Source organism: Miscanthus floridulus, chromosome 3 (assembly GCF_019320115.1).
Source record: "Miscanthus floridulus cultivar M001 chromosome 3, ASM1932011v1, whole genome shotgun sequence".
In the NCBI taxonomy this organism is placed as follows: domain Eukaryota; kingdom Viridiplantae; phylum Streptophyta; class Magnoliopsida; order Poales; family Poaceae; genus Miscanthus; species Miscanthus floridulus.
The window spans coordinates 149,017,630-149,037,022 of record NC_089582.1 but is presented as its reverse complement, the minus strand read 5'-3'; the positions used below and the strand labels follow the sequence as shown (position 1 = coordinate 149,037,022).

The following is a 19,393-nucleotide window of genomic DNA, read 5'->3' as shown; positions in this document are numbered from 1 at the left end:
GTCGGCGTCATGAGTCCTGGCGCCGAGGTAACACGTCTTGGCGCCGAGGTACCTAACCGTGCACAGAAGAAAATCCTACGTGACCGGTACCACGTGGCGCTGACCTCGACGCTAAGATCTATGGCATCGACCTCGACGCTGCGAACTCTGGCGGCGAGCATGGACGTCTGTGGCGCAGAGGCTACGTGCCAGGCAGTGCCCTGCGCTGCCCCTCTAGGGCTTTGTCTCGAGAATCGCAGAAGAGAGAGACAAGGAAGAGGACACAGAAGAGGTAGGCACCGCCGTTCCATCCACCGGTGCTACGGCTGCAGCGTGTACTGCTAGGCGTGTGAACTGTGGTATGTGGGTGAGGACTGTGGACTGCCATGGCCATACCTACTCCTGCTCCATGTGGCAGAACCTCCTAAATTATAGGACCCACATGCACCTGTCACTGTCCAACGACCTCTGACGACTATGCATATGTTCCTAGTAACTTAAGAAGACTGTCGGGTGTCCCCGGGGAACCCCGAATCATCCACGATTTCCGAGCAGGATCACGTTACAGAGTCATTGCAGTATTACAACATTTATTCAAATATCAAAACCAGAGTAAAAACAGCGGAAGTCTTACAATAACATAATTTACAAAACAGTAGTTTCAAACCTTACAAACTAAGTTTGATAGTTATTACAAACCATAGTAGTAGTGGAGTGGCATAATTAATATAGACATATCACACAAAATAAACATCCTGCCCAAGGATCACACATTTACTTCTCATCGTCAGAACGAACGATAGTCATGCAGCACGATCCAAAACAGATCTGCTCATGAGGCTCACCTGCAACAAGGGTCAACGAACCCTGAGTACAAAAGTACTCAACAAGACTTAACCGAAATAAAAATTGATAGAACTCAGGAATGCAGGCTCAGGGATTCAAGGTATGGTTTTAGCAATAATTAAAGTTATTTTGCGTAAAAGCTCTTTCAACAAAGTTCTTTATTTCAACAATTTAAACTTCATAAAATCATATACAAAGATGACATGATCCGTAATGAGATCATGAAACTTCATATCCAACACCTTCATCAACCATTCTCAAGTTCTAGTTATTAATTCTACGATGATGAACAGTGAGTTGAGTCTCCATAACCGAGGAGCAACGACGATTCGAACCGATTAAACCCAGCTGGGGATTCCAGACCACACGACATATGCAGGTCCCCGACTCACATATATCAACCTACCCTCGGATCCTCTAAAGCAAGAACGGGTCCGCGCCACCCGAGAATACAGCACACCTCAAATCCGGCCACATTCCAGCCACGAGGGTACACGCTATTCCCGCCATCTCTCCACTCCCAGTGCGCGAGTAGCCATTCTCGTAATAGAATTACCAAGTTAAGGCTTACCAGAGTATGTGGTTAGTACTACAAATTCTCACCTCATGCAATTCAACAACGGACGTGCCTTAATCGACACAGGCGGAAAGAACCCGCTCACAAGACCTCCATGTCTTGTGGCTCACACACCCCGAGTCCGCCTGGTCTAGATTTATTACTCCACATTCCCATATCACATGCTAACATAATTAACCAATGTTCCATTTAAAACTTGCAGGTGGCAGGTAATCACCCGACTTTCATCGTTCTACGCATAGCTAAGCAAAACTAGGCATATACGAGTTTAAAAACTGGTAATATGGTAAATATGGAATAACAAGGATGGTAATGCACCAATTAGGCTCTTACTTAACTCCTAATCACTTAATGCAGTAACGAAAAGCAAAAGCAAAATTAATTTGTAAAACACAAGGTAGGGTTGTATGCATCCGGGGCTTGCCTTCGTTGACGGAAAAGTCCGGCTCCTGCGTCGTTTCACAAGTATTCGATCCGACCTCAACAGACGGATTAACCTCCTCAACAACTTGATTAACTACCACGTGTTCACCTTCGTTCACTACACGTAATAACAATGCCATGTTTAACATGATGCGGAATACGAAATATGATGCTCGATGATGGATACAAAAATTAAGACTTTGAATACAACTTTCCTTCGCGGTACAGTTGCAAGTCAAACAAACTAAATCTTTTTCGTAACACATACATCAACTGCCAAGGATCATTATCAACTAATGACCCAAGGTCATCACTCAATCCAAAATTTCAAACAAAACCTAAATCATTAAAGGTTACTATTTGCTTTTATGAATTAATTATTTAATTCAAAATTATGAAATAAATCAATTTATTCTAATTGAGCTCAAAATTTTAGTAAATGTTCATTACATGATAACTAAGTGGCAAAACAATTTTCATAATTTTTGGACAAGTAAATAAGCCTAGAAAAATCATGGAAAGTCATTTATTAATTAATTGAGCAATTTTTATCATACCCCAAAAATACTGGAAATCAATATTTCAAATTTTTGTCATATAATATACATCATAGAGAATTCACACAAAAATTTTCATAATTTTTGGAGCTCTAAATAATTCTACACAAAAATAACAAATTATAGCACTATTCATTTAATTCTGAAAAATAGAAAATCCACTTAGAACGCTGAGTCACTGACAACCGGGTCCCACATGTCATCTCCAACCTCGCGCTTGGACCACGGCGACACGCGCGCTGACCGGCGAAAACTCGCCGACGGCGAGCTCAACGGCGACGACCAAGGTACTGAAATGACCCCTACACCTCTATGCGTCGATTGGTGGCACAATCGGGACCAATTACAACAGCGCATGAGCATGACGACGGCCATGGCGGACACGGCAGCGCGGCTGCACTACGCCGGCGATAGGAGCTCGGTAACGATGAAACAAACAACTTGGGTAGAACCAGAAGCTCACCCCGAACACACTGGAGTCGCTGGCCGAGCCTGAGAAGCAACGGAGACACGGTTCGACGGTCACAGCGGTCACGGCGGAGCAAATTCCGACGACGACGATGCTCCGACGACTGCGGTGGAGAAAATGGTCAATCAACCGGGCACAAAGCACCACGGCATCGAGACGAAGCTGAAGCAAGAGTCAGAAATAGCAGAGGCTCACCGTAATGTGCTGGCCACGGCGACGCGCACACCACGGTGGTGCTGCCGGCCGCGAGGAAGAAAACGATGAACGGTGAGTTCACGGCGAAATCAAGCGACTAGAGCTAGCTGGCTGGGTGCGCAAGGAACTAGCGGAGCTGGGACACACTTTGCTGCGATGGCGTGGGCGCTGGTTCGACGACGAGGGCTCGACGGAGAATGACGGTGGCGGCGGGAGAAAACAGAGGAGAGGAAAGAACGACGACGACGGCGCCTCGGTTCAAATAACACGGCTCAGAAGCTCAAGGAAGCTGCGCTGTGGCCTTCACCGCGCCAGCGCGACGCCAAAGACGGCCACGACCGCGCCTGGAAGCAAACCGAAGATCGCCGGCCATGTAGCTTCGGCGGTGGACACTGTTCATCCAAATTACAGAATTGCCATTCGCCAAAATTCACAATTTACTCTCAAATTTTTATAACAACTCAAAAATCTCCAAAAACAAAAGTTGTTCAAAATCAAAAGTTCTACAACTTTGCTTTTATAACCATCTTCTAATTCGGTCTAGATTTTGAAATGATCTTTTAAATTCAAATAGGGGATATTCAACGAATTACGCCTTTTTGAATTACTCAAAATTTTTCTAAACAACTTGAAAAACTCCAAAAATAAACTTTGCTTAACTTGCCAAGCTCTACACTTTTGCTTTTGGGATCAACCCCAAAATATGCTTAGATTTTGAAATGGATTTTCAGGGTAGGATTTAAATGCTGAAAATCAGGGTTTTCTCGAAAAATTCAAAAATCCAAACAAACTTTCAATTTAAGTCAAACAATACAATTCAACACATACCACATGAATATAAACTTGTTTTAGTGTATGCATCTCAAAGTTTTCACCAAATGCCAAATGCTTTGCAATGCATATGATGATATGACAGTTTTAGTATTTTAAACACCCGAGGTGTTACAATCCTTCCCCCTAAAAGAAATCTCGCCCCGAGATTCAAAGCCATAGAGTAAGTAATGGAAAAGGAAATGTGTCGTGAGAACACATACCAAATATGTCCATAAAACAGCTGAGGTTCTTTTACAAAATGCAATTTGTAGTAACCGAGCTCAACTATCATTATTCTATTCTATATTGACGCTAGAAACTCTGGAAACTTTTCTAATAAGTAATCTTCTGATTCCCATGTAGCTTCCTCTTCTGAATGTTGATTCCATTGTATTTTATAGAACTTGATTGTCCGTCTTCGAGTAACACGATCTTTCTGATCTAACACTCGGATAGGATATTCAGAGTAAGTTAAATCTGGTTCTAGTTCCACTCCTTCAACTTCAACATTCTGTTCAGGCACTCGGAGACACTTCTTTAATTGAGAAACATGGAACACATTATGCACAGCTGTGAGATGTTCAGGTAATTTCAAGCGATATGCCACTTTTCCATATCTCTCCAAAATTTGATATGGTCCAATGTATCGGGGTGCCAACTTTCCTTTAACACCAAAACGGTTAACTCCCTTCATTGGTGATACTTTCAGATATACAAAATCTCCTTTGTTGAATACCAATGGTCTCCGTCGTCTATCCGCATAACTCTTTTGGCGGGACTGAGCTATCTTCAGATTATTCTGTATTTGCCTAACCTTGTCTTCTGTTTCTTTCACAAGGTCAACTCCAAAGAATCTTCTCTCTCCTGGCTCAGACCAACTCAATGATGTTCTGCATCTACGACCATAGAGTGCTTCAAATGGAGCCATTCTAATGCTTTCTTGATAACTATTGTTGTATGAGAACTCAGCCAAAGGTAAGCAATCATCCCACTTATTAGAATAGTTAAGGACACAACATCTTAACATGTCTTCAAGTACTTGATTGACTCTTTCAGTCTGCCCATCCGTCTGCGGATGATAAGCTGTACTATACAGAAGTTTGGTACCTAACGAAGCATGTAAGTGTTTCCAAAAGCTAGAGACAAATTGTGTACCCCTATCTGACACTATAGTCTTGGGTACTCCATGGAGACTCATGATTCTTGCCAAATACATCTTAGCATATTGGATCGTAGGATATATGGTCTTGACTGGAAGAAAATGTGCTGACTTAGTGAGTCGATCTATAATAACCCATACTGAGTCAAATCCCTTTGATGTCTTGGGTAGACCAACAATAAAATCCATACTGATGTCCTCCCACTTCCAAGATGGAATAGGTAATGGTTGTAATTCACCAGCAGACCTCAAATGTATAGCTTTCACCTTTTGACAGGTATCACACTTCGCTATATATCTAGCAATCTCTATTTTCATTTTAGTCCACCAGAATCTTTGCTTCAAATCATGGTACATCTTGTTGCTTCCCGGATGGATAGATAACCTAGTAGCATGTGCCTCATCTAGAATTGACTGCCGCAACTCAGGAACTTTTGGTACCTACCAGGCGATCCTTGAACCATAACACATCTTCATCATCTATACTAAAACATTCTGCTTTTCCATCCCTGACTCTTTCCTTGATATGAGATATACCCTTGTTTTCCTTTTGAGCAGCAATAACTTGATCTCGAATAGTAACTTCAACAATTATGTTGGTCAAACTTCCTTGTTGAATTACTTCTACATTCAACTTCTCCATTTCTTGGCATAAATTCAAACCCATTGTTCTCACTGTCAGACAATTGCAATAACTTTTGCGACTAAGGGCATCTGCAACCACATTTGCTTTACCCGGATGATAATGTACTTCCAAATCATAATCCTTAATCAGTTCTAACCATCTTCTTTGTCGCATGTTTAACTTCTGACTGAGTGAAGATATACTTTAAGCTTTTATGATCGGTGTATAATATGGCACATATTACCAAGCAGGTAATGTCGCCAAATCTTTAGAGCATGAACCACAGCTGCTAACTCCAAATCATGAGTAGGATAGTGTTCTTCATGTTGCTTAAGTTGCCTGGACGCATAGGCAATGACTCGGCCTTCTTGCATCAACACACATCCAATACCAATACCTAAAGCATCACAATAAACATCAAATGGCTTCTCGATGTCAGGTTGGGCTAACACTGGTGCAGTAGTCAACAGCCTTTTCAAAGTCTGGAAAGCCTCTTCACAATCTGATGACCAGACAAACTTGACTTGGTTCTTCAACAATTCAGTGATAGGTTTTGATACTTTAGAGAATTCTGGAATAAACCGACGGTAATACCCCGCCAATCCAAGAAAACTCCGAACTTGATGAACTGTGGTTGGCGGTTTCCAATCAAGCACGTCCTTCACTTTGCTAGGATCAACTGCAACTCCTTCGGCTGATAAGACATGTCCAAGAAATTGCACTTCCTTAAGCCAAAAATCACACTTGCTGAACTTGGCATATAGTTGATGTTCTCTCAAACGAGTCAGAACAATTCTGAGGTGTTCTGCATGTTCTGTCTTATTCTTGGAATATACTAGTATATCATCTATAAATACCACTACAAACTTGTCTAGCTCAGGCATGAATACTGAGTTCATCAGATACATGAAATGAGCGGGAGCATTTGTCAAACCAAAAGACATTACTAAGTATTCATATAACCCATATCTTGTGGTAAATGCCGTTTTGGGAATATCTTCAGGCTTTATCTTAATTTGGTGATACCCTGATCTCAAATCTATCTTGGAGAAAACTTTGGCTCCGGCCAACTGATCAAAAAGCAAATCTATCCGAGGTAATGGATACTTATTTTGATGGTCACTTCATTCAACGGACGATAGTCAACACATAACCTCAGGGTCTCATCTTTCTTTTTCACAAAAATTGCCGGACATCCCCAAGGTGAAGAACTAGGTTGGATAAACCCTTTCTCAATCAATTCTTGTAACTGAGTCTTCAACTCGGCCAATTCCTTAGGTGGCATCCTATAAGCTCTCCGAGAAATCGGAGCTGTTCCAGGTTGTAACTCTATATTGAACTGTACATCCCTATCGGGTGGTAGACCGGGTAAATCTTCAGGAAACACATCCGGAAATTCACACACTACCGAAATATCTCTAATCTCTTTGACAGCAGTTGCACAAATCTTGCTCACTGATCTTCTTAGGGTTGGAAGTTGGATGAGAAGTTGAGAATTACTATCAGGCAAACTCACTCTTAAGGTCCTATTCAAAGCATCTATAACAGCCTTATGCTGATACATCCAATTCATTCCCAAAATTACATCTATATCCTGATCCTTAAGGATAATCATGGTAGTGGGAAAAATATGCCCACCCAGGTTTACGGGTACCTGGTATACCATTTCCTTAGTACACAGACGTCCCCCGGGCGACTGTATAAAGAAACTTTCCTTTGTTGCCCCAATTGAAATTTCATACTTCATAACAAATGTTCTATTGATGAATGAATGCGATGCGCCAGAATCAAAAAGTATAACTGCAGGGTGATTGGCGACAGGAAACATACCCATCATCACTGGCTCCCCTTCAGGAATTTCCCCGGCTTGAATATAGAAAACCCTTCCTGTCTTCCTCTCATCTTTGCCCTTCTGAGCAATCTGATTGTGGTTCTTGTTTGGTGCTTGACCCTGTTGTTGATTGGCAGGGGCCTTCTGATAATTTTGATTAGCCTGCCTAGGATATGGACATTCCCTGGAGAAATGACCAGTCCTTCCACAATTGTAACACGGATAGTTGTGACCCTGGGATGTTGGAGCATTGCCACCAGAAGCATTGGTTGACTGTGAGTTCGGATAGGTTATAGCAGGACGGACATTTGACTGTTGCCCGGCTTGGAACTGTGGCGGACGATAAGGAGGACGATAATGGTTTACTGGATGATAAATCACTCTCTGCCTCTTTTGGTTTCCACCAAAAGGTCCAGACGGCACATTCTTTTTCTTCTTGAGCTCCTTATGCTGCCGATACTTTGCCTCTGAAGCAATTGCAATATTTACTGCCTCATGATAAGTGATATTGGTACAGGCTATCATCATTGTCTACAGTTTGGTATTCAGACCTCTCATGAACCATTTCTTTTTCTTGGCATCCGTATTGACATGTTCAGATGCATACTGCGACAGATGATTAAATCTTCCCACATACTGCATTACGGTTTGATCTCCTTGCTTCAAAGCAAGGAATTCATCCAGCTTCATAGCCATCACTCCTTCTGGGATATAATGGGCTCTGAAAGCAGTGCGAAATTCTATCCAAGTTAACGGAATGCCTGCGGGCTGCATGGCCATCAGATTTGCATACCAAGCACCAGCTGCACCTCTAAGTTGCTGGGCAGCAAACACCGGTTTCTGAAACTCTGTGCAGTGAATAAGATCAAATTTCTGCTCCATGGTCCTAAGCCAGTCATCAGCCTCCAGTGGTTCATCTGCCTTGGTGAACACCGGGGGTTTTGTATCCGTGAAATCCACATAGGTAGCCTCATGCCTGTTATGATTGCGGCCACGGTTTCCATGCATCTGATTCTGATTACTTTGAGCCATCTCATGAAGCAAACGAGAATTTTCCACAGTCACATTGACTAATGCAGCGATAGCATCAGCCAGATTGGTCGGCATCGGTGGTGGGTTGGGGATATCATCATCATCTTGTGAAGTACCAGGAATATGCGATCCCCGCGTACGACGCATCTGTTCATAACAAACCAAACTTTATTCACAAGTCTTTATTCAAAGATCAAAGAGCTTACTACCCGCATTACATCGATGCCACTTATTTAAACACAAGAACACATCTAAACAAGACTACTAGCTTAACTAGATCTTCTATTACACAACTCTACTCCTTTCCGTGATTACTTCAAACTTCAGGCTCGGTATCCATTCCGGAATTGTTACCGCCTTCATCATCACTTTCATCTATCATTACTAATTCTTCAGGATCTTCTTCTTCTTCCTCTTCTGATTCACTTTCATCAGCAAGGATGACACCTGGGTCCATGGCATCAGCTTGAGGCTCATGATTCGGGTTTAGTAGATTGCTAAGCCTATGAACTTCCTCATGTAGATAGGTATTATGTTCTTCTAAATCTTCTACATAGAATTCTAGCTCATGAGTTCTAGCTCTAGCTACATCTTCCCTATGCCAAGCCTCATTTCGTCCCTCCACCGTACGAACTAGCATGCTTTCGCAGTTCCTATGTGCGGTGGTGAGACGCCTCAATTGATCCTGTAATTCTCCTAACTGTATAGCATCCAAAGCCCTATCTCTAGTAGCTTGTGCTAATTCTGCAGAAATCCTCTGTATCTCTGCTTGGGGATCAGGCCTAGAACTGCTACTGCTAGCACCATCATTTCTAGGGGCAAGTTGGTGACGAGGAACTCCTTTGGGTCCAGTGGACTTACGGGGCGTCATCTTGGCACGAGCCATACTGTAGGAAACCAATTTAATCCAAGTAAGACCATTTGATCAAAGTCTAAAGAGCAGCTATGATGGATTACATTACTCAAACCAGTCTCACTACTCAACTCCAGACTAATAGGTGAAGGAAGTAACGAGTGAATTAATAATGATGCATGAATCGTTCTTACGAACAAAAACATCAAAGTTTATAATGCACATAAACAACATTTATTTTTATATAGGGCATAGTAAGATTACTACTCCACCACACAAGACCCTTTTAATCAAATAAGGAATGGTGAGAAAGAAATAAGATAAGTCAGAAGCAATTTGGACCAAATTATCAAGTTAAATTTAGTCATCCAAATCCTTTTGAAGTTTTTGTAAAACAATACAACAAAAACCTTGTAACGATGGCGCTTGATACCATTCTGTGGCAGAACCTCCTAAATTATAGGACCCACATGCACCTGTCACTGTCCAACGACCTCTGACGACTATGCATATGTTCCTAGTAACTTAAGAAGACTGTCGGGTGTCCCCGGGGAACCCCGAATCATCCACGATTTCCGAGCAGGATCACGTTACAGAGTCATTGCAGTATTACAACATTTATTCAAATATCAAAACCAGAGTAAAAACAAGCGGAAGTCTTACAATAACATAATTTACAAAATAGTAGTTTCAAACCTTACAAACTAAGTTTGATAGTTATTACAAACCATAGTAGTAGTGGAGTGGCATAATTAATATAGACATATCACACAAAATAAACATCCTGCCCAAGGATCACACATTTACTTCTCATCGTCAGAACGAACGATAGTCATGCAGCACGATCCAAAACAGATCTGCTCATGAGGCTCACCTGCAACAAGGGTCAACGAACCCTGAGTACAAAAGTACTCAACAAGACTTAACCGAAATAAAAATTGATAGAACTCAGGAATGCAGGCTCAGGGATTCAAGGTATGGTTTTAGCAATAATCAAAGTTATTTTGCGTAAAAGCTCTTTCAACAAAGTTCTTTATTTCAACAATTTAAACTTCATAAAATCATATACAAAGATGACATGATCCGTAATGAGATCATGAAACTTCATATCCAACACCTTCATCAACCATTCTCAAGTTCTAGTTATTAATTCTACGATGATGAACAGTGAGTTGAGTCTCCATAACCGAGGAGCAACGACGATTCGAACCGATTAAACCCAGTTGGGGATTCCAGACCACACGACATATGCAGGTCCCCGACCTACATATATCAACCTACCCTCGGATCCTCTAAAAGCAAGAACGGGTCCGCGCCACCCGAGAATACAGCACACCTCAAATCCGGCCACATTCCAGCCACGAGGGTACACGCTATTCCCGCCATCTCTCCACTCCCAGTGCGCGAGTAGCCATTCTCGTAATAGAATTACCAAGTTAAGGCTTACCAGAGTATGTGGTTAGTACTACAAATTCTCACCTCATGCAATTCAACAACGGACGTGCCTTAATCGACACAGGCGGAAAGAACCCGCTCACAAGACCTCCATGTCTTGTGGCTCACACACCCCGAGTCCGCCCTGGTCTAGATTTATTACTCCACATTCCCATATCACATGCTAACATAATTAACCAATGTTCCATTTAAAACTTGCAGGTGGCAGGTAATCACCCGACTTTCATCGTTCTACGCATAGCTAAGCAAAACTAGGCATATACGAGTTTAAAAACTGGTAATATGGTAAATATGGAATAACAAGGGATGGTAATGCACCAATTAGGCTCTTACTTAACTCCTAATCACTTAATGCAGTAACGAAAGCAAAAGCGAAATTAATTTGTAAAACACAAGGTAGGGTTGTATGCATCCGGGGCTTGCCTTCGTTGACGGAAAAGTCCGGCTCCTGCGTACGTTTCACAAGTATTCGATCCGACCTCAACAGACGGATTAACCTCCTCAACAACTTGATTAACTACCACGTGTTCACCTTCGTTCACTACACGTAATAACAATGCCATGTTTAACATGATGCGGAATACGAAATATGATGCTCGATGATGGATACAAAAATTAAGAATTTGAATACAACTTTCCTTCGCGGTACAGTTGCAAGTCAAACAAACTAAATCTTTTCGTAACACATACATCAACTGCCAAGGATCATTATCAACTAATGACCCAAGGTCATCACTCAATCCAAAATTTCAAACAAAACCTAAATCATTAAAGGTTACTATTTGCTTTTATGAATTAATTATTTAATTCAAAATTATGAAATAAATCAACTTATTCTAATTGAGCTCAAAATTTTAGTAAATGTTCATTACATGATAACTAAGTGGCAAAACAAATTTCATAATTTTTGGACAAGTAAATAAGCCTAGAAAAATCATGGAAAGTCATTTATTAATTAATTGAGCAATTTTTATCATACCCCAAAAATACTGGAAATCAATATTTCAAATTTTTGTCATATAATATACATCATAGAGAATTCACACAAAAATTTTCATAATTTTTGGAGCTCTAAATAATTCTACACAAAAATAACAAATTATAGCACTATTCATTTAATTCTGAAAAATAGAAAATCCACTTAGAACGCTGAGTCACTGACAACCGGGTCCCACATGTCATCTTCCTAACCTCGCGCTTGGACCACGGCGACACGCGCGCTGACCGGCGAAAACTCGCCGACGGCGAGCTCAACGGCGACGACCAAGGTACTGAAATGACCCCTACACCTCTACGCGTCGATTGGTGGCACAATCGGGACCAATTACAACAGCGCATGAGCATGACGACGGCCATGGCGGACACGGCAGCGCGGCTGCACTACGCCGGCGATAGGAGCTCGGTAACGATGAAACAAACAACTTGGGTAGAACCAGGAAGCTCACCCCGAACACACTGGAGTCGCTGGCCGAGCCTGAGAAGCAACGGAGACACGGTTCGACGGTCACAGCGGTCACGGCGGAGCAAATTTCCGACGACGACGATGCTCCGACGACTGCGGTGGAGAAAATGGTCAATCAACCGGGCACAAAGCACCACGGCATCGAGGACGAAGCTGAAGCAAGAGTCAGAAATAGCAGAGGCTCACCGTAACGTGCTGGCCACGGCGACGCGCACACCACGGTGGTGCTGCCGGCCGCGAGGAAGAAAACGATGAACGGTGAGTTCACGGCGAAATCAAGCGACTAGAGCTAGCTGGCTGGGTGCGCAAGGAACTAGCGGAGCTGGGACACACTTTGCTGCGATGGCGTGGGCGCTGGTTCGACGACGAGGGCTCGACGGAGAATGAGCGGTGGCGGACTGGAGAAAACAGAGGAGAGGAAAGAACGACGACGACGGCGCCTCGGTTCAAATAACACGGCTCAGAAGCTCAAGGAAGCTGCGCTGTGGCCTTCACCGCGCCAGCGCGACGCCAAAGACGGCCACGACCGCGCCTGGAAGCAAACCGAAGATCGCCGGCCATGTAGCTTCGGCGGTGGACACTGTTCATCCAAATTACAGAATTGCCATTCGCCAAAATTCACAATTACTCTCAAATTTTCATAACAACTCAAAAATCTCCAAAAACAAAAGTTGTTCAAAATCAAAAGTTCTACAACTTTGCTTTTATAACCATCTTCTAATTCGGTCTAGATTTTGAAATGATCTTTTAAATTCAAATAGGGGATATTTCAACGAATTACGCCTTTTTGAATTACTCAAAATTTTTCTAAACAACTTGAAAAACTCCAAAAATAAACTTTGCTTAACTTGCCAAGCTCTACACTTTTGCTTTTGGGATCAACCCCAAAATATGCTTAGATTTTGAAATGGATTTTCAGGGTAGGATTTAAATGCTGAAAATCAGGGGTTTTCTCGAAAAATTCAAAAATCCAAACAAACTTTCAATTTAAGTCAAACAATACAATTCAACACATACCACATGAATATAAACTTGTTTTAGTGTATGCATCTCAAAGTTTTCACCAAATGCCAAATGCTTTGCAATGCATATGATGATATGACAGTTTTAGTATTTTAAACACCCGAGGTGTTACACTCCACGCCCAGAAAAAAGCCATGGTTTCCGTCTAGCAGGTGTTGCTGCGCCCAGTCCGCAGCCCCTGACACGACGCGCGGGTGGTCGTCTGTCCCTGTGATAGGAGCCATAGTACTTGGAGCAGTAGTGGTCCGAGGCAGTGCCAGGCGCTCGGGAACTGTTTTCAACAATTAAAAAATTGTGGTGATGATGAGTTCCAAGAAATGAAAAAGGCAGTTTTATCATCAGAAAGAGGAGCATACATGCAAAAGGGACACAAAAACCAATGGATCAGTTGCAGTTGATGGCAATAAATACTGAAATTGTTCAGTTGTTTTCAATCAACAGAGAAGCACAAACCGATCAGAACAGAAAGAGGACCATATTCAGAAAGTGTTGCACGTTTTCCTAAAGTTGAGCCTGACAAAACCAATATGAAAAATCTAACTAATGAAAGACCACAGCATGTGAATACTAATGCGCTAGTACAAGGGCACTGTATATGTACTAGTATAAGCTAACGAAAGACCACAGACTGAAAAGCACCAAGGTTGATATGTTGATTACTTAGATAATTAAAGCAAATCAGTCGGAGGACTGGGCACAGCAACACCAGTGAGCCGGAACCACGCAGCATAGGTTTGACGTCCACCACCTCTCCATCCTCTGAAACAGCGCGGGTGCGACACTCGAGGCGGCAAAAGGGCCCGGCATGTTACCTGCCCACTGTGGCCTATGGGTGTGGACTGTGGACTGCCATGCCCACTGTGAAGGCTATTCAAGATGACTGGCACCGGTTAGCAGCTAGGCCTTTTGGCTCTCTGCTCATTTCCGCCCTTCCCATCTGTGTCCCTTTTCGCAGAAAAGATGGACACGGCAGCAGCAGCTGCTAGTGGCATAGTACACTGCTGTGCCTGCCTCCTATTAGCGGCTCGTATCAGCGGCACTGCCCTGGACCACTACTGCTCCAAGTACTGTGGCTCCTATCACAGGGACAGACGACCACCCGCGCGTCGTGTCAGGGGCTGCGGACTGGGCGCAGCAACACCAGCTAGGCGGAACCCGTGGCTTTTTTCTGGGTGTGGAGCAGGAGTAGGTGGTATGGGCATGGCAGTCCACTCGTAGATGGAACGGCGGTGCCTGCTTCTTCTATGTCCTCTTTCTTATCTCTCTCTCTCCCGCGATTCTCGAGACAAAGGCACAGAGGAGCAGGGCTGGGCACTGCCTGGCACGCAGCCTCTGCGCCGTAGACGTTCATGCTCGGTGCCAGAGTTCGTGGTGCTGAGGTCGGCGTCAGGATCTGTGGTACATGGCGCCGAGATACTGTCCACGTAGGATTTTCTTCTGTGCACGGTCAGGTACCTCGGCGCCAAGATCTGTGGCGCCAGGACGTGTTACTTCGGTGCCAGGACTCATGGCGCCGACCAAGGTCTAAAGATGAGTTTAAGTCTCTCAGGAGGCCAAATATAATTTTATTCAAAAAAGAGTTAAATAGTAAAAAATTAGGTCCTACCTCCTAGCCTAGAAGCTCAGTTCCCTCGCCTCCTTTTTTGGTATACTGGTACCTATGTTTATTTACTGGGTTTGGATGATGATAAGTTATTTGATGAATTGTAGATTGTTCAAATAACTGTATGGAGCCTGCGGCGCTGGTAACAGCAAGTTAAGGCACAGGCACTCAGGTAAGTAATTACCGATCTGTTTGTGAAAGTCTATCAGTAACCATATGCCACTTAATAGACACTCTGCCTTTATGCCAAGCAAAGTGCATCGCTCTGGCGTGCTGCTGATTGTTCGAATTGGACACCGACTGTAAGGAGCTACAACATCAACATATCATTATTGTGATTCCAAAGGTGATTCATGGTTTCAAATTCACATATATGATCATTAATATGGCTTCTATTCTTTGGCAGAACATAATTTTACATACAAGTTTTGTTTTCCTGAACTACAGAACCAACTATAAAAATGAATTAGCGGTTGGACTAATGCTATGATTTGTATATGATTCTTTAGACACATGACAAGAATAGAGATAAATGTATATGACTGAGGTGCCATTGGTGCATTGACAGGATCAAAGTGGTGAACAAGGACGTGTTTACTGCAATTTTGAACCATGTTGCCTAAATCAGGTGGGACTATGCATAGGGATGCTGTCACACTCGTCAGAGACGATCCAGGTGAGGGGAAAAATTACATCTTGCAAAGCTGTTCCACATCAGGTCCAGTTTAGTTCCTCTCAAAATGCCAAATTTTTCAAGATTTCCCGTCACATCGAATCTTTGGACGCATATATGAAGTATTAAATATAAATAAAAAATAAAACTAATTACACAGTTTAGACGAAATCCACGAGACGAATCTTTTAAGCCTAATTAGACTATGATTGGACACTAATTGCCAAATAACAACGAAACTGATACAGTGTCATTTTGCCAAAAATTTCGGCATCTAAACAGGCCCTCAGACTGAGCGGAGGTATTTGATGTGAAGCTAAAACTGTGCTGCAGGTTGCGTGTGGAGGCAGAGTATTTGAAAGAGCAATGACATTCATGTGGTCATGTTTCTGAAATCCAAGTCTGCACTGGAGGGGATCTCAACACCAGAATTGTTCATGCCCTGATGTTGTTTCCTACTTATTCCTATCTATCTCTGCTTTTCTTATATTGTGATGTGCTGGCTATTTGTGACACAGCTAATGTTTCTCAGTGATCCATTATTTTAGAAAATGAAATCATTGTACATAAATCTCAAAACATCTTGCATGTGCATCAGTATCACTAATCCATTTTTTTTATTTTGCATCAATCAATATAAATTTTAAAGTATGTACAGACTATAGAGAGTACAAGCTGCTAATTAATGAATAATCTGACATCTTTTGCAAATTGCATTTTTCTGATATCAATACAAAACTTGTTTCCACTTGTATTTTGCCATTTGAACACTTTATTAATGGAAGCGTAAATTTCTCTTTTTAGCTTTTATCACCAAATCAATTGTATGTATTGTCTCCCGTTAGCACGGGCAGTATACTATTTATTATAACAGGTTAGACTTGATCAAATCAAGTGTGTTAATCACTCAGGCACTCCAGCATGGCAAATTGGCAACACTAACCTGAATCTGATGTGTTGTGTTTCAGCTAATCATCGATGACAAGGATGAGAAGCTGGTGGGCTTAAAGGAACAACTTGGCGAGGCGAGGTGTACAAGGCCATGACTAATGCTTGAGATCAATGAGTACAATGCTAGCGACAGCTACGTGGTATCTGAGCTCTAGAACAATAGAGAGAACCGAAAGTCCAGCATAGAGGAAGCCATACATCAATGCCGGAAGCAATGGAAGGACATGAATCACTAGAACAAGCTAAGGTCTGTATAAGCCTCTGAAAATTTGGTTTGTAGATGCAGTGAGCTGGTTTCATTCTAACCAATACTGTTTTGTTAAGGTCCTTACTTGTTCATCGTCATGATTATAGTGCAGTATGCTAATTGAATGTGTGTAAAAGGTGAATTTGAATTTAGTTAGGTTCTAAGCTACTAGACTAATGAAAGTTAGGTTTCATTGCATCCTTGCTGGCTTTGCTGCTGTTGGCAGTAGCAGGGTTGCCAGTAGGGGATGAAAACGGTACGGATATTTTCCGACCGTATTCGAAGCCGAATCCGTTTAGAGGGGTTGATATCTGTCCGTATCCGAGTCCGGATATCCAACATCCGATACCGTATCCGTATCCGAATACTCAAATCGCATATTTATGATGTCGATATCCAATCGTATCCTATCCGACACAGTTGACACTATCCGTATTCGAATCCGAATCCGGACAGAAATATGAAAACAAATGTAATATCGGTGATATCCGTCCATATCCGATCCGTTTTCATCCCGCCCAGACTACAAAGCAAGATGAAACAAATCTGCCCTCTCGGCTCCTCCAATCTTGCCCACACTGCAGCCGAGGTGGGGCGATCATGGATAGCGACTTTTGCCACGCCCACAAATTCAGGTCAACATATAGCTCGTGCACCATCTGCATTCAGTACTCACTACTCAGACACCTGACCAAATTAAAAAAAATAAAACTTTGGCAGGTTCTTGGACAAGGCGTGGACCACGAAAATGTCTCAGTTCATCCTTAAATTGGCTTCTTTCCTTAGTCCTTCATCAATTTATTTTTTATCATGATTTTTGCTACCATGTAAGAAATTGTGTCCCTCTGGGACAACTTCCTCATCTTTTTTTATACTTCTTTTTATTTGTATTTTTTAGTGTACTTTGTTTTATACAGTATTTTAGTATTATATGCTAAGTTATTGACTAACCACTGTAATATTTTTATTTAGGCTCTTATGATGATGGAATAGTTGCCACGAAATAATATGCTTTTGCAGAAAAGAAGTATAAGCAGCACTTTAGAGAGGTCTGCAGAAATATTGAGAATTCCTGTACGAGCTCCACTAGGAATTCCATTTTGTTCATTAAGTGTGGGTGGTGCAAGGAAATTTCCACCTCCACCAATTGTTGCAGGTGAGGATCACATTAACAACTGTTTTGAGCATGGTGGGATGTTCAACACTGAGCTGCTGCTTAGACGGATGGAGGAAACAGCAAAAACGCTGGGTTTAGCTGGTGTCACAACGGATAATGCTGAGCTTATGTATATTGCTCTGGATTAGTACATGAAAATACGTCAGGTCATCTGTTGAGTTAGTAGGTCTCATTGATTAGGGTATCGTATCACTCCCCTCTAATGAAGGGTAATGCCTGTACCTTTTCTTTGTTTTGGGAATTTAAGGGTGCCACTATTCTATATTTGTGTCAACTTCCTTTAAACTGTGACAATAATGCAGGATGTGTTGGTTGGTCAGAACTTAGAGGTGACAAATTAGTGGCTCAAATTTTCATCCGGTTGCTTTAGTCAGTTTGCCTGTTGTTGTACGTGGATATTTAAATTAGACAAACTAAGGGATATTTGCTAATATGGTTAGACGTAAAAACGGTGATCACCATCTCTTTTTGTTTTCTGATCGCTCAAATGTCTATTTTTATTTATACACTAAGTTTCACGTGGTTCTATCATTGAATTTATGATTTTACTGTTTTTTAATGCAGTACATACATATTTCTGGATGGAATGAGGATATGTTCAAATGAAAATTCATCCGTGAAAAAAACCATTGCAGATGACATAGATGAGTAACTAACATAGAATCACCGTCGCTTGCAATAATAATACATATAATTTAACTATTTCTATATATTACTGATGGTGAATCTTGCCACAGACACTTAAGTTGATACCTTATTCTACAGTATATGTCTACGTGGAATAGATCTAAAGCCATACATATTTATATGGTGAGTATAACATACTTTGTTTTAAGGTTTTGTGAGTGGTTTTTCAAGACACATAGTATTACCCATGTGACATGCACTAATATTTATATATATACTCGAACGTGTGTACAGGATGGTATGGAGATGCGACGGAACTTATTCGTGTATTTATTGGTGCACGAAAGAAATGGATATCGGAGATTTCTTCCCGTCGATATAAAATATTATCTTAGCCCGCAATATGGAAATGTTTACACAGTAGAGTTTGTGAGCCTGTGACACTACGCTCTCTGTAATTATGTTAATTTCACGAACTTTGCTTTTTGGATTAAATATCACTTTAACGTTGATATTTAATTTTATAGTATTGTTATCTTATTACGTGATCCGTGTGTTTTTAGTATAAAAGTTTAGCTGTCCCGGGCATGAACCTATTACATACACTAATTAAAAAACAGAGCATGCATGAACCTCGGGAGCTGATTAGGCATTTAGCCCAATCACATCGCGGAATAACTGACACGAGTATCAACCCAAGACACTAATCAGAATAACCGCGTTTGATAAGTACATTTTCATCCACTGGCAAAGGCCTAATTTTCAGCAATGCCATGCCATGCCATGGTTATGTGACAGTCAGAAACACAGGAGAGG

General features: G+C 42.0%; 1 long non-coding RNA gene across 1 annotated transcript; it reads right to left on the bottom strand.

Annotated features, from left to right (window-relative positions):
• Positions 1–602: 602 nt before the first annotated feature.
• LOC136547497 (uncharacterized) lies at positions 603–2,411 on the bottom strand. Its single transcript, XR_010781579.1, has 2 exons — positions 1,827–2,411; positions 603–824 (listed from the first exon to the last, which is right to left on the bottom strand). It is a non-coding gene; the product is annotated as an uncharacterized lncRNA (long non-coding RNA).
• Between the last annotated feature and the right edge of the window lie 16,982 nt (positions 2,412–19,393).